Raw genomic sequence first — 13,297 nt, 5'->3', positions numbered from 1 at the left:
GGGTCTGCTTCCCCTGATGGAAATGCTGGTCCCTGTGCAGGTGAAGACCATGGTTCTTATACACAGAGCAAGCTCAAACCAAGCCCAGCAGCCACAGATTAAATCCTGGACTCTCACTCCTAACACATCATTGTGAGGTCTAAATAACACAGCACCTCAGTCAGGTACAATGTTCCACTCCCTGTGATACCTCCCTTCAACAGAGCCATATGGTTCAGGGAGGCTTCATCAGGCTGCAGTTGTCCCAGTCTTGCATGGGATGGTCAGGAGTGTCATGGGACCATTCTCTCTGGCATCTGGGAACTGCTCTGGGTCTCACCAGGTCAGAGACAAGCTCTATAGACCCTTCTGGTACTGGGGTCCAACTTTGGTCCTTCCAAAGAGCACAGATTGCAAATGATCCAGGAAATTTTACTAGGACTGTAAAAAATAAAGGCTGTGTATGACTCATATCCAATAACGTAACAGTTCCAACGAAGATCCAACAGGTCCCCAAAACCAGCCCAGACCAGCGTGTGGAGTTTCCCAGGCCCCACACCAGAGCTGAATGAGTCACATCCAGCCCTTTCCCATGGCAGCGTTCTGAGCCATGCCTCACTACAGATGCTGAGAAGGATGGCTGGTATTTGGGGAGGTAGGTGAGATGGTCATTTGTTAAGTGCTGACAATGAAACACAAATAAAGCCACCATGCCTCACCATGGGCCATGTGTACATGTCATAGGGTCAGACAGGTGCCTGGGGGAGCCCAAAGTCAAACAGGAGCTTATTTTGCTATAAATGAGTCTGGGGACAAAATGTCTCAGCACAAGCAAGTTGCATAAGGGCAATGAGTGAAAAGAGAATGAAGCCTGGTGTGCTGGGTCTGAAGACAAGGCATGGAAGAAGAGGCTAGGGCAGAATTGGAGGAGGAAGTCAAAGGAACGCTGAAGATGGGAGACAGCAAAAAGAGACATTGCATGCTCAGCAAACCCCATCTGAGACTGTGTAGTTTCAGGTAGGTTTTTATGGACGACATATGATGAGCTGTGCCAATTGGACTGGAAGCCAAAGGGAACCATGTCTGCCTGAGTTTAGCAGAGTCCCATTTATGGCTGTTACAATGATGTGCTGCCTCTTCACTGCAGTGAGGGACTCTGTATGGGTGTGAAGGATAGTGGGGGAAACTGGCAGAGTTGTGGGGGGAAACCTTGGCAGCTCCATGGGAATTCCCAGTTTGGAGCAATAAGTATCTGCCTTGCTGCAGAAATCTCACACAGCTCAGACCAGATCTCCTTCTCTGAACTGGCCCCCAAGGACAGCAAGCCACATTATCCCCTTGACTTCCATACGCTGTCAGTCATCAGCCACAGCACATAACAAATCTCCATTGCCCAGAAGCAGTGAATAATGACATATACAGGTGCTGGAAACACTTGTGAGGCCACAGCTTCTGCAAGTAGTGCTGTTTTGGTGGCGCTCACTTCCCTGGTGTTACAATGCCAGCCTGACTGAGGAACAACAGGTAGCACAAAGGTTCGCAAGCAAAAGCAGGAGTAATAGGGAAGATAAGACAGGAGGGGGAGTAACCAAGAAGCCAGGGCTTGCTGCTGTTCTCAGAATGGCTGTGTATCTCTGGGGAGGCTCCTCACCTCTCCTTGCCCTGCATGGCACAGGGCTAGAAACACTTGTCTTCCTCCTGGAGGGTCGTGAGACTGAACTCACTGCAGTCAGCAAAGCACTTGGACACTTCCTCCTGGAAGACACGTAAGGGGCAAAGTCTCCCTCCTATTCATTCAAAAAAAGTCATGGGGAATAAAATCTCTGTACCATCCCAGGACAACGAGGCCAGAAAAAAAGCTTTGGTGCTGTGGAAAATTACAGATGCTCTTTTAAAAAAAAGAGGTGTCACTCTTCCCTTCAAAGGCTCTGTATTTGTGCTCATGAAGGAGGCAGGCATTTGTCAGAGGATATTTTTAAATGGATACATAGCACTCAGAGCGAAGTTAACTAGCAAGACATCTGAAAATCCTGTGATCCAACATTCCTGAGGTTTGGGCCAGAGGACCTGCTGACCTTGAATTAGAGGTCAGTTTTTAAAGTACGTTCAGTTCCCTCCATCTGCCCAAAGGAAGAAAAAATAAAGGCTTTCCAAAAGCATTAGAGGAATGTTAAACCATCTGCAGACGCCCCTAGGACTCACCAAGCAGAAGCTTCTATCATTTCAGTCACTCATTAATGCACAAGGCACTGTTCCCAAGGCGTCCGGAAAACCAGCCTCATCCAAGTGAATGCATGTCCCTCCCCACCCTGGCTGACATAGTGGACCAACAGCTGGAAGCATGCAAACAAGCCAAGGAGCTCTCTGACAGCCTAGTGAATAAATAGCACTCTCTTAGCCTCTGGGTCAAAGAGCCAGCGGTTCAAGCCCCATTTAGTGGAAGCTGGACCAGCTTCAGTTATCTGTATCCCAGCCTGGCATCAGGCTGCTCATGGCCTTGCCCTTGGGGTGTTCAGTTACATGAATCCCTCTTGCTTTTTAAGACTAATACTTTCAGCCCCTGCCTTCTCTAACTCCACTGTAACTCCTTCTTTGGCATATCACTGGCCATCCGCTACTTTCCTTCTGTTTGCTGTGGATTGCAATACCAAAGCCAAGCAGGGGGGTGGTGCTTGGAATGGATATTACGGTGGTTATCAACACAGCAGAGGCAACTTCAACTGAAAGGAGGGGATGGGGAGATGCTATAGACAATCCAGAAATGAGCGCTACGTTTCCAGGCCATGTCCACTCAGGCCAACATCCATCCACAGCTTAACAGCAACACACTAATGCAGACACACAAGCACTGGCATGTGTGCACAAAGCAATGCTTGTGTGCACAGACAGTCCTCTGCAGAGTGCTTGAGGGAACTGTTGAGGTGGTTGTTCCTGACTGTGACAGATGTAACTGCTTACTTATAAGTAGACTGCAGATGGACATACAGAATGGAGAGAATGGCTGCAAACCTGGCCCTGCTGAAGCAAAATGTGTTTGCCATAGGCTCCAGTGAGCCAAGGACTCCATCAAAACACTGCAAGTTACTGGCCATTGTGAAAACTGTGCATTAGAATTAAAGGGCCTCATTCTATTCCACCTGCGGGGCTGTAAATGGACGTAGGCATCTAAGTGCAATTGTATTCCACCCTGTTCGAGTCCATGAAAATCCATTAATGCATCTACTTTTGTAACACACCATCATCTGCCCCTTAAGACTGAGATATAAAAAAGCAGCAAGAGGAAGGACCCACCCACTTTTTGTATTAACAGGTTTTCAGAGACTCAAGCAGTGTGGAATATGAATTGCACTTAGGCCCTTAAGTCCACTTATGCACCTCATTTTACCCTCTCCTAAGTATGAAACAAACAAACAAACAGCGTTCCTCCTTTTGGAACGAAAAAGTCTGTGTATGCTCTCAGTCCAGGGGATAATAAAAGTCTAAACTCACACCACCAGGTAGTATGTGAATTAAAGTTGTGAAGACTGATTCCTCCCCCCCCCCCCCCCCAAAGCTCTAAATATTTTCTAAATGCTTTCGAAAACCAGAATTCGAACAAAGTGGATTTACACTTTGTGGTTTGAAGATTCCCCGGTGCTTCCCCTTTTCTAAGAAGTAGAGCATAGGCCACCTTAAACCAACACTTACCTCAAAATTAAGATGCTATTAAAGGTTTTCTCTTATGAACTGATGGGTCAGTAGCTTGCTTTGGCAAGGGGCTAATTAGACATTGGTGAGTCTGTGGTAAACAGAATAGTCATTAGTGAATCTGGATGAACTACTTAATCTTTGGTGAGGCTATAACTAAATACATACGTGCCAGGAGTCTACAACGCACTATGGAAATACCTGTGGCTCTGCAATTAACTGCTTAGGAGTTGGCTAATCTACAACAAACTCTTTACATCCCAGCCAGAAGAGGTACTTAAGAACCAGGCAATCAGCACTGAAATATTGAAGTATACATCAGGCAGAGATGAAAAGTGAAATGCTAGCCTGTCTTAGAAAAACTGTTTCTCTGATGCCTGTATGAGGAGAAGGCTGGGACCTTACAATATACCTTCAGTATGCAGTATGCAACAGTTGTGCAAGTGATGACCCCCAAGGCACTGAAGACTCCCACCAGATCTCACCACAGCCTACTGCTCACTGTTACATCTCCCAGATCCTAGTGCTTCCCCTGAGCACATAACCTGCCCTTTCTCCTCTTATTCATTCCTCACAAAGTGAAATGGTTTCAGCACTAGATTTCAGGCAATATTTCCCAGTGCAGTGACACACTGATTGAACTACCTCCTCCACTTTCCATTTCTTTAGCCCTTAATTTAAAGCAGAGACACCATGTACTGCAGTGCCTGAACCTTCCTATTTGTCTCTAAACAACAGGATATTCCTACATCCAAAACTGGGTATACATGAGGTAGATCCTCGCTTATGAAACCAGCCATAAATGGACACTATGGGGCCAACTCCTCCAGTAGTGCCAATCAGCATAACTCCACCGAAGTCAACAGAGTTACACTGCATTACACCACCTGTCACACACAATTTTTCTTGTTCCCTGGGACCAGAACCCAAGACTCCCTCCTGACTAGCCTACAGTCACGTCCTCCTTTGCTGGTTTTCCTTCTGGCCCCATCCTCCTTGGTTTCCTTTCCATTTAATGGCCCAGCTTCAACAGGCCGGCTGGAGAATTTATGCAACCTTGTTTGGTGGTTAGGGTACTCTCCTAGGATATAGAAGACATGCAATCAAATCCTCTGAGGCTGCAAAGATCCTGGAACCCAGGTTTTCTACTTGCTGCTCGAGTGCATTAAATTGGCTACTCAACAAAAGCTGGCCGCTCACTACTGCCCTCCCAATCTCATCTTCTAACTGTTTAGACTAAAGATTTGGAGAGATGCACTCCCAAACAGAACAAGATCCCAGCAGAGGATAGGTGGTGTGAGATGCCTGGGTGGCCATACTGAGCACTAAAGTTTCTGAGCATGGGCAGAAGGCCAAATCTAGTTACCTCGGGATCTTCCCATGCTAAGGTGGAGGCGTGTAAGGAATCTGGGTGCCTCATTATAATTTTGTCTGTTGCACAAGGTGGAATAGGATTGTGCTTAGTGACTTAGATGCTTAAAAGCTGTCTATGTACCAAATAGACATCTCCAATGTAGAGTAGAACTTGAGCCTAAGACTGAGATAAGACAAACAGAAGGAGCCAGTCAGAGAGATGGGGGCCAGAGCTAAGGCACAGACATTCTCTTCTCCCATCTGCCCACTGAATGACCTGCTCTGCTAGTCCTTACATATGAGCTATCTTAGCCAAATGCTGACCCCATAGACTGATTCCTGGTTGCTCACTCCCAAAACAGGCTCTGATGAGGGAGAACTGAGGAACAAGACAAGGCTGGTCTCTGTTATAAGACATAGCTGTTGTTTTGCTTTTTGTAGACATCGTGGCAGAGGAGAATTTTAAGAAGGGGTGTGAGAGAAGGTAAGAAGATGGCCTTATGGATGTTGGAGGAACTCCAAAGGAGCACAGAAGGAAACATGAAGGTGCTAGAAAATGGAACCTATGGCTGAGGAAATCTGAACTCTAACTAATTAAAAATAATGCAAAAATAATAGCAACAATAATGTTAATATTCCCCACTACAGCTTCAAGTGCAGATTTCACACTTCATCTTTGTTTGTAACATCACTGAGTTCAAACACTGGTGGCACTTATCTGTGTCTTTTTCAGTTCTGGAGCCCACTGCACCATTTCTCTTCCCTTCCCAATCCCTTCTTTCCCACCTAAGTATGTAGTTGCTTCTAGAGCTATTCCCTATGGACTGAACCTAGCCATGGCTAGATCCACCTGTAAATAGGTTAAAAGCAAACAAGTCCATGCATTTTAAAAAAAGGTGAATCGAAAAATTTACTGCAATTTTAAATTTCTGGATACATTTCCAGTAGCTGTAGCCACCAGTACAGTTAAAGTTGACAAATCTCTTCAATGATAATTAAACAGAGAACCTTGTTTAGTCAAACCTAAATATGTATCCTGCATGCCCTAATGCAAAGTCAGGGATTTGCACATGCCTATGCCTACATGCCAGTTTGTCGACACTATATGCAAATCCGCTGCTTGCTCACACAGCATAGGCAAATTTGAGAACTTTGTAGCTGGAAACCAGCTCCATGTTATGCTATAATATGACAACACGGAAGGACTAAGCATTACAGAGATAGCTATTCTATTTTCTATTTTCCATATGCAAAGATCAAAGCCTTGCAGTTTTATCCCAAGTGACATTTACTTTTAGATAAAAGAGAGGGAAAAAAAGTCTTCCTCGGAGTTGCAGAATAGTGTCTCTCTTGAGCTGTAATCCCCTCCATCTTGAATAGCTGCACAGCCTTGCCTCCAGTGCAGGCATTTAAAGGTGCAGTAAAAAAGAAACAAGACAATAGGGACAAACATCACAGTGGCTGCATCTACACGAGATGCTGACTGTGCAGTAGCCCAATACTACTGCGCAGCAACGTCATGTGGCAAAAACTGTAACGCAACACTAATGTGCAGCAGTATAAGGCTACTGTGCAGTAGCATCACAAAAAAGGTGTTCGTCAGCACTACTGCACAGTAACTCAGATTACTGCGCAGTCATTTAGCACTTGTTTATACACCACTGTACTAAAGTACTAAATGACTGTGCAGTAATGACTGCACAGTCAGTGTCTTGTATAGATGTGACCAGTTTGTATTATGTTTATATTATCTAAGTATGAGATTTCCAATGTTGCATCAGGGATTTGGAAGTCCAATTCCCTCTTCTCTGGAATTTAGGACCCTTTAATGCAATGATGTGTATGGCTGGGTGGGTGGGGTACATCCTAGAAGACAGTATAAAGAGTACAAAAGCTCTGCAGTGCTTTGGACAGTTTCTTATAACACTAGCCTGTTTCATTGTGCTAAGAAAGATTTGCGTTTTAACAGAAATGGACCATTCCTGTGCTGTGGGATAGGGTGCCTGATGGCACTTTCTCCCTCCCACTGACAGTCCACCATCAATATATACTGATTTTTCCCTACTGAATTTGCAGTGCAGTGGCCCCATCTTGTCTTGCCCATTTCATTATAGACATATCCAGTAAGAATGCATAGATGGTTGTTTGCTGCGCTGTCACAGAAGGAGGTAAATTCCCTTCTGCTAATACACTAAATTCTGTTTGGAAATTGCATTCACCACTTAGAATATAGTAATATCTACCAACCTACCAACCAACTAATCATTATTATATTTCAAGTGATGATGATCATACTAAAGCTGCCAGTGTATTCACTGAACTGAACATATTCAGACTAGGCTTCACAAAATGTGTCACCATTAGCTAAAGAAAGCACAACGTCTACTGCTTTAAATTTTTGACAACTTAGTCCTGCTACTCCCATAGAATGTTAAAGGCCCTCAGTTCCCATTGAAGCAAAGGAGAGAGAAGGATACTACATGCCTCACGGGATTAAGTCCTTTTATAATCATCCCTGAAAAAACGTCTATGTCATTGGTGGGGTGCAATGTGGTGGAGCCCTCTAGAGACTTGAGAAGCCATGATGAGAGTGAAACACAAGATAGATTCATATCTTTTGGTCACATAACTCTGTCTGTTATTTTTATATACGAGATTTCAACTGCAACATCTGCTGTTTTTATTCCATCAGAAATCCTATTGTTCTTGGTGGAATGGCTGGATTGGCTTTGTGCTAGAAAAAGTTGAGATTGTTTCCACGTTCTGCTGGCTTGGGGGATCTTACAAAATCATCCTAATATAATAAAATGCTTAGTCTGTCTGTCTATATATCTGTCCATAATACTTTTGGACAACTGCGCATGCGCTGCTGAGAGGGCGGGTGGCAATTGGCTGCATGGCCTGGGCTGTGTGAGCTCAAGTTTGAGCTACTGCCAAGGAAGTTCATGGTAGTGGCGAACACTCTCCAGCTGCCTGAGCAGTGGGGCTTCCCCCCGCCTCCCTGTCTGAAGGTGGAGAGGGGGGATCACAGTGGCAGTGCCCCCACCATGCCTGGCCCCAATGAGCCCAGAAGAGCTGACAGGGAGAGGGAGGTGGATGCGGGCCAGGGGATGCGGAGTGGCAGGGGGGATAGAGTGGGGCCAGACCTGGAGCAGATGGAGAGTGGGGGGTATAGTGGAGCTGGGAGGGTAGAACAGGGCCAACCCCAGAGTGGCGGGGATAAGGGGTAGAGTGGGGCCGGACCCAGAGTGGCAGCAGTGGTGGGGAGAACAGGGCTGGACCCAGAGCAGTGGGGGGCGGGGGGGAGCAGAGAGGGACCAGACCTGGAGCAGCAGGGGGAGGGGGCGCGTAGGGCCCGACACGGCTCCAGCCCCACCCCCATCATTTTTGACGGACAGTTTGCTAGTATTTTATATAGTATTATATATAGGCTATATGGTACAGGAATGATAAGGTTGTAAACCAAAGTACACAACCCTACCTCCTTAGGCATATGTATGGTATTAGATTCTTTAATTATATGATCATAGGCTGTTATTAGTATGTAGCTCCTGCCTCATTTGCTATACCTGATCATCGAAGAAAGAAGCTATTCAATCTTTTAGTTTCCTTATTACTCAACGTATGAATCAAAAACTTTCATGTCCAGTTTTTACACTAAACATGAGTCAGTTATGCAGAAGCTTACAACCACTGGAAGTGAGGGGTAGTCACCAAGGAGGCATACACAAATACAGCCCATATTTGTAGGGAGAGGATAAGAAAGGCAAGGGCAGTGACCAAGATCAGGTTGGCAACCAAAATCAAGGACAATAAGAAGTCCTTTAGTTATATAGGGAGCAGGAGGAAGACCAAGGGAAATGTAGGACCCTTGCAGAATGGGATGGGACAGCTGATAACAGACAGTCAGGAGAAAGCTGAACTCTTTAATGAATTCTTTGCATTGGTGTTCCTGCATACAAATGGTGGTCACCTGCCTGGTTGGGTACTGGACGGATGCAGGGCTGTGAATGCAAAACAATGGTCAGTGTCAAACTGGTGAGGGAGCACTTAGAGTGGCTGAATGTCTGAGTTGGCAGGACTGGATGGACTACACCCAAGAATGCTGAGGGAATTGGCTGAAATCATTGCGAGCCCATTGGTGGGCAAAGGTATTTGAAGACTTGTAGTGCTGAAGAGAGATTCTGGAAGCCTGGAAAAGGCCCAATGTGTTGCACATCTTTAAGAAGGGGAGGAGGAAACTATAGGAAACTATAGGCCAGTCAGTTTGACCTCAATACCAGGTAAACATTTTTTTTAAATGATCAAAAAGTCCATTTGTGAGAGACTGGCAGAAAGCATGATGCTGAAGGATAGCCAACATAGTTTTGTTGTGGGCAAATCATGTCCAACCAACCTCGTCTCCTTCTATGATCAAGTAATGAACCATTTAGATAAGGGAGACATGGCTGATGTTGTATACTTGAACTTTAAAAAGACCTTTGATATGGTCTTCTATGATGCTTTTATTAAAAAACTGGGGGATTGTGTGCTGGCAGAGTTCATGGTCAGGTGGGTTGGGAACTAGCTAAGGGGTCGAGCCCAGAGACTGTTAGTGGATGTGTCTGTATCATCTTGGCAGGAGGTGCCCAGTGGTGTTCTGCAGGGTTTGATTCTTGGCCCCATGCTGTTCAACATCTGTATCAATGATTTAGATGAGGATCTGGAAAGCACGCTGGCCACGTTTGTGGATGATACTAAGTTATGGGAAAAAGTAGTCTTGCTAGGGGATAGGATGTGGATCCAAGCAGACCTGGACAAGCTGGAAAGATGGGCGGAGTGGAACCAGATGTAGTTCAATAAAGATAAATGCAGAGTGCTTCATCTGGGAAGAAGTAACTAGCAACATGAATATAGGTTTGGAGGAGATGTCCTGGCCAGTACAATGGCTGAAAGGGACCTCAGGGTTATAGCTGATCACAGGTTGAACAAGAGCCGCCAGTGTGACATTGCAGTCAACAGAACTAATAGCATACTGGGATGCATTAGCCGATGCGTCACAAGCAGGGCTAAGGAAGTGATACTTTCTCTCTACTCAGTGCTGGTGAGACCCCAGCTAAAGTACTGTGTCCAGTTCTGGGCACCACACTTCCAAAAAGATGTAGAGAATCTTGAAAGGGTCCAGAGAAGGGCCACAAGAATGATTAAGGGCCTAGAAAACAAACCTTATAAGGAAAGACTAAGGGATCTGGGATTGTTCAGCCTGGGGAAGAGAAGACCGAGGTGGGATTTGGAGGCCGTCTATAATAGGGTAGGCAAAATATGGCCCATAGACCAGATCTGGCCCACAGAAGGGCTTTGTCCGGCCTGCAGTGGGTCCCTCATCCCACCTGGCTGAGGCGCCATCCGGCCATGGCATGGCCTGCTGCCCCCTGGGCTGGGGCGGCTCTGCAGTGGGACTACCTTAGTAGGCAGCCCAGGTGGCAGCAGCTCCTTTGCTGTTGCTGCTGGCCCCAGCCCTGCAGCACAGGCGGGGACCAGAGCACGCAGCCCCGATCCCATGCACCTCGCACCTGCTCTGGGCTTGCCTGTCTAGGCTGAGCAGCAGCAGTGCAGGATAAACCGCTGCTCAGCGTGGAGCAAAAGCGGCTCCTTCCCCACACCAGCGCTTTCTGGTGCAGCTGCCCAGAACCTGCATGGGGCTGCCCTGTATCTTTGCTGCCTCTGGGCTGCCCCATGGGGCAGTGGTGGCAGAGCAGAGCAGATGCAGAGCAGCCCTGCACAGGCTCTGGGGGGCTGCACCAGGACGTGCCAGCAAGGAGGAGGGGGAGGAGCCACTTTTGCCCTGCACAGAGTGCAGTTTCTTTCCTATGCTTTCACTGCTGAGCCTGGGCCCCAGCACCAGCTCCTGGCTCACACATTCAGGCTTAGCAGCAGCAGTGGTGGCACTGGGTACTCTTTGCCTCGCTGCCACTGGGCAGTTTTTGGTGCAGCCACCCAGAGCCTGTGCCGTGCCAGATTGCCATGCAGCTCCATCACCGCCTCCTCTGGGCTGCCCTGCACGGCAGCGGTGACAGTGTAGAGCAGCTGCAGGGCAGCCCAGAGGTGGCAGTGACGGAGCCGCACCACAGCCCGGTATGGGCTCCAGGCTGCCACACCAAAAACTGCCCAGTGGTGGCAAGGGGGAGGAACCGCTTTCCCCTTGCTGAACAACAGTTTCTGCCTGGAGCCACTGCCACTGCTCAGCCTGGACAGGTGAGCCCAGAGCAAATGTGGGGCACATGGGGTCGGGGCTGCACATGCTGGTCCCCACTGCTACTGAGAGGCTTGGGCCAACAGCAGCAGCTGGAAGGAGCCACCCCAACTCCTGGGTCAGGAGGTGCGGACCGTGTGCAGGGTGCACTGGGGCTGCACACTGTTGGCAGTGACAGGGAGCAGGTATGTGGCCCTGGGTCCCCTGGAGGAGAAGGCAGAAGAGCAGATCCCCAGAGTCATTGATGCTGCTCGACCTACAACACCGACTGAGAAGAGGCAGACCCTGAGGAGGAGGAGACGTAAAGTTCTGGTCATCAGGGACTCCATCCTGAGGGGAACCGATGGTCCAATCTGTCACTCTGAGCCCTGGTCACAGCAGATCTGCTGTATGCCTGGAGCGAGGATTTGGGACATCACGGAGACTGTCCCACCAGAGTCATTGATGCTGCTCGACCTACAACACCGACTGAGAAGAGGCAGACCCTGAGGAGGAGGAGACGTAAAGTTCTGGTCATCAGGGACTCCATCCTGAGGGGAACCGATGGTCCAATCTGTCACTCTGAGCCCTGGTCACAGCAGATCTGCTGTATGCCTGGAGCGAGGATTTGGGACATCACGGAGACTGTCCCAAAAATCATCAAGCCCGCTGACTACTATCCACTGGTTGTGGTCCATGTGGGGACAAATGATGCATCCAAGGGCAAACTGGACAACATCATGGAAGACTACAAGGCCTTGGGACACCGACTCAAGAAGATGGGAGCTCAGGTGGTATTTTCCTCCATTCTCCCGGTAAGTGGACAGGGTAGGCGTCATGAGGCCTGCATTGATGTAGTTAACCAGCAGCTTCAGAGCTGGTGCTACGAGGCAGGCTTCAGGTTTTTTGACAATGACCTGTATTTCTGTACGTAGGGCATGCTGGGGTCGGATGGGCTTCATCTCTCCCCTAAGAGCAAATATATTTTTTCTTCTAGGTTGGCTGATCTCGTACAACTGTTTTAAACTAGCTTCACTGGGGGAAGGGGCCGCTCCGAGTGGAGAGGATGCTTTGCTAGCATGCAGGGTGACAAGAGAAAGGGACGCCCAGGTAAGCAACAACATCCTGGGAGTAGGGGGCCACAACAGTCCTGGGAGTAGGGGGAGGCACTTGCACCCTCAGGAGGCCTCAAGTGCTTCTACACCAATGCTTGTAGTATGGGGAGCAAGCAGGAGGAACTGTGCCTCCTGATTGTGAGTAAGAATCTAGACTTAATAGGGCCCACAGAAACCTGGTGGGACCCTACCCATGACTGGGCGGTGGGCATTCGGGGATACACCCTGTATAGAAGGGACAGGACAGAGAGGAAAGGTGGGGGGGTCGCGCTCTATGTCAAAGAGCAACTCACATCATCAAAGATGAGCTTTGAGTTAGAGGAGGGTCAGGCGGAGACACTGTGGGTCAAACTACAAGGTGGGCATGGCGAAAGGGACCTTATGGTGGGTGTCTACTACTGACCACCCAACCAGGGGGAAGAGCTGCACTGGGACTTCTCCAGTCAGCATATGGAGGCAGTTAGGTCAAAGGATGTCATTGTCATGGATGACCTAAACTACCCAGACATTTGCTGAGAGGAGCAGACAGCCAGGTCTGACCGTTCGCGTAGGTTCCTGGCTGTATTACAGGACCTTCACCTTATCCAGGAGGTGTACAGCCCCACTGTAACACCTTGCTGGACCTGGTCCTGGCCACTGGGGATGACCTGGTGAGGGGATTGCAGGTCCTTGACCACCTGGACAATAGCGATCATCACCTGCTGGAATTCACCATCTGGCACAGGATGTCAAGGGCTTATAGCAAGACTAAAGCCCTTGAATTCAGAAGGGCCAACTTCAATGAGCTTCAGAGATTAATGGGGGAGGCACTGAGGGCCCAGAAGGTAGAGGAGATGGGAGTCCATGAGGTTGTGCCTTAAGGAGGCGATCCTCCAGGCCCAAAGGATGAGAGAAGCAAGATGGGTAAGAGTGCTCAGAAACCCCCATGGCTCAGCAAAGGCATTCAGGAATG

The sequence above is a fragment of the Alligator sinensis genome, unplaced genomic scaffold, assembly GCF_000455745.1.
Source record: "Alligator sinensis unplaced genomic scaffold, ASM45574v1 scaffold264_1, whole genome shotgun sequence".
In the NCBI taxonomy this organism is placed as follows: domain Eukaryota; kingdom Metazoa; phylum Chordata; order Crocodylia; family Alligatoridae; genus Alligator; species Alligator sinensis.
This window is presented reverse-complemented; position numbering follows the sequence as displayed.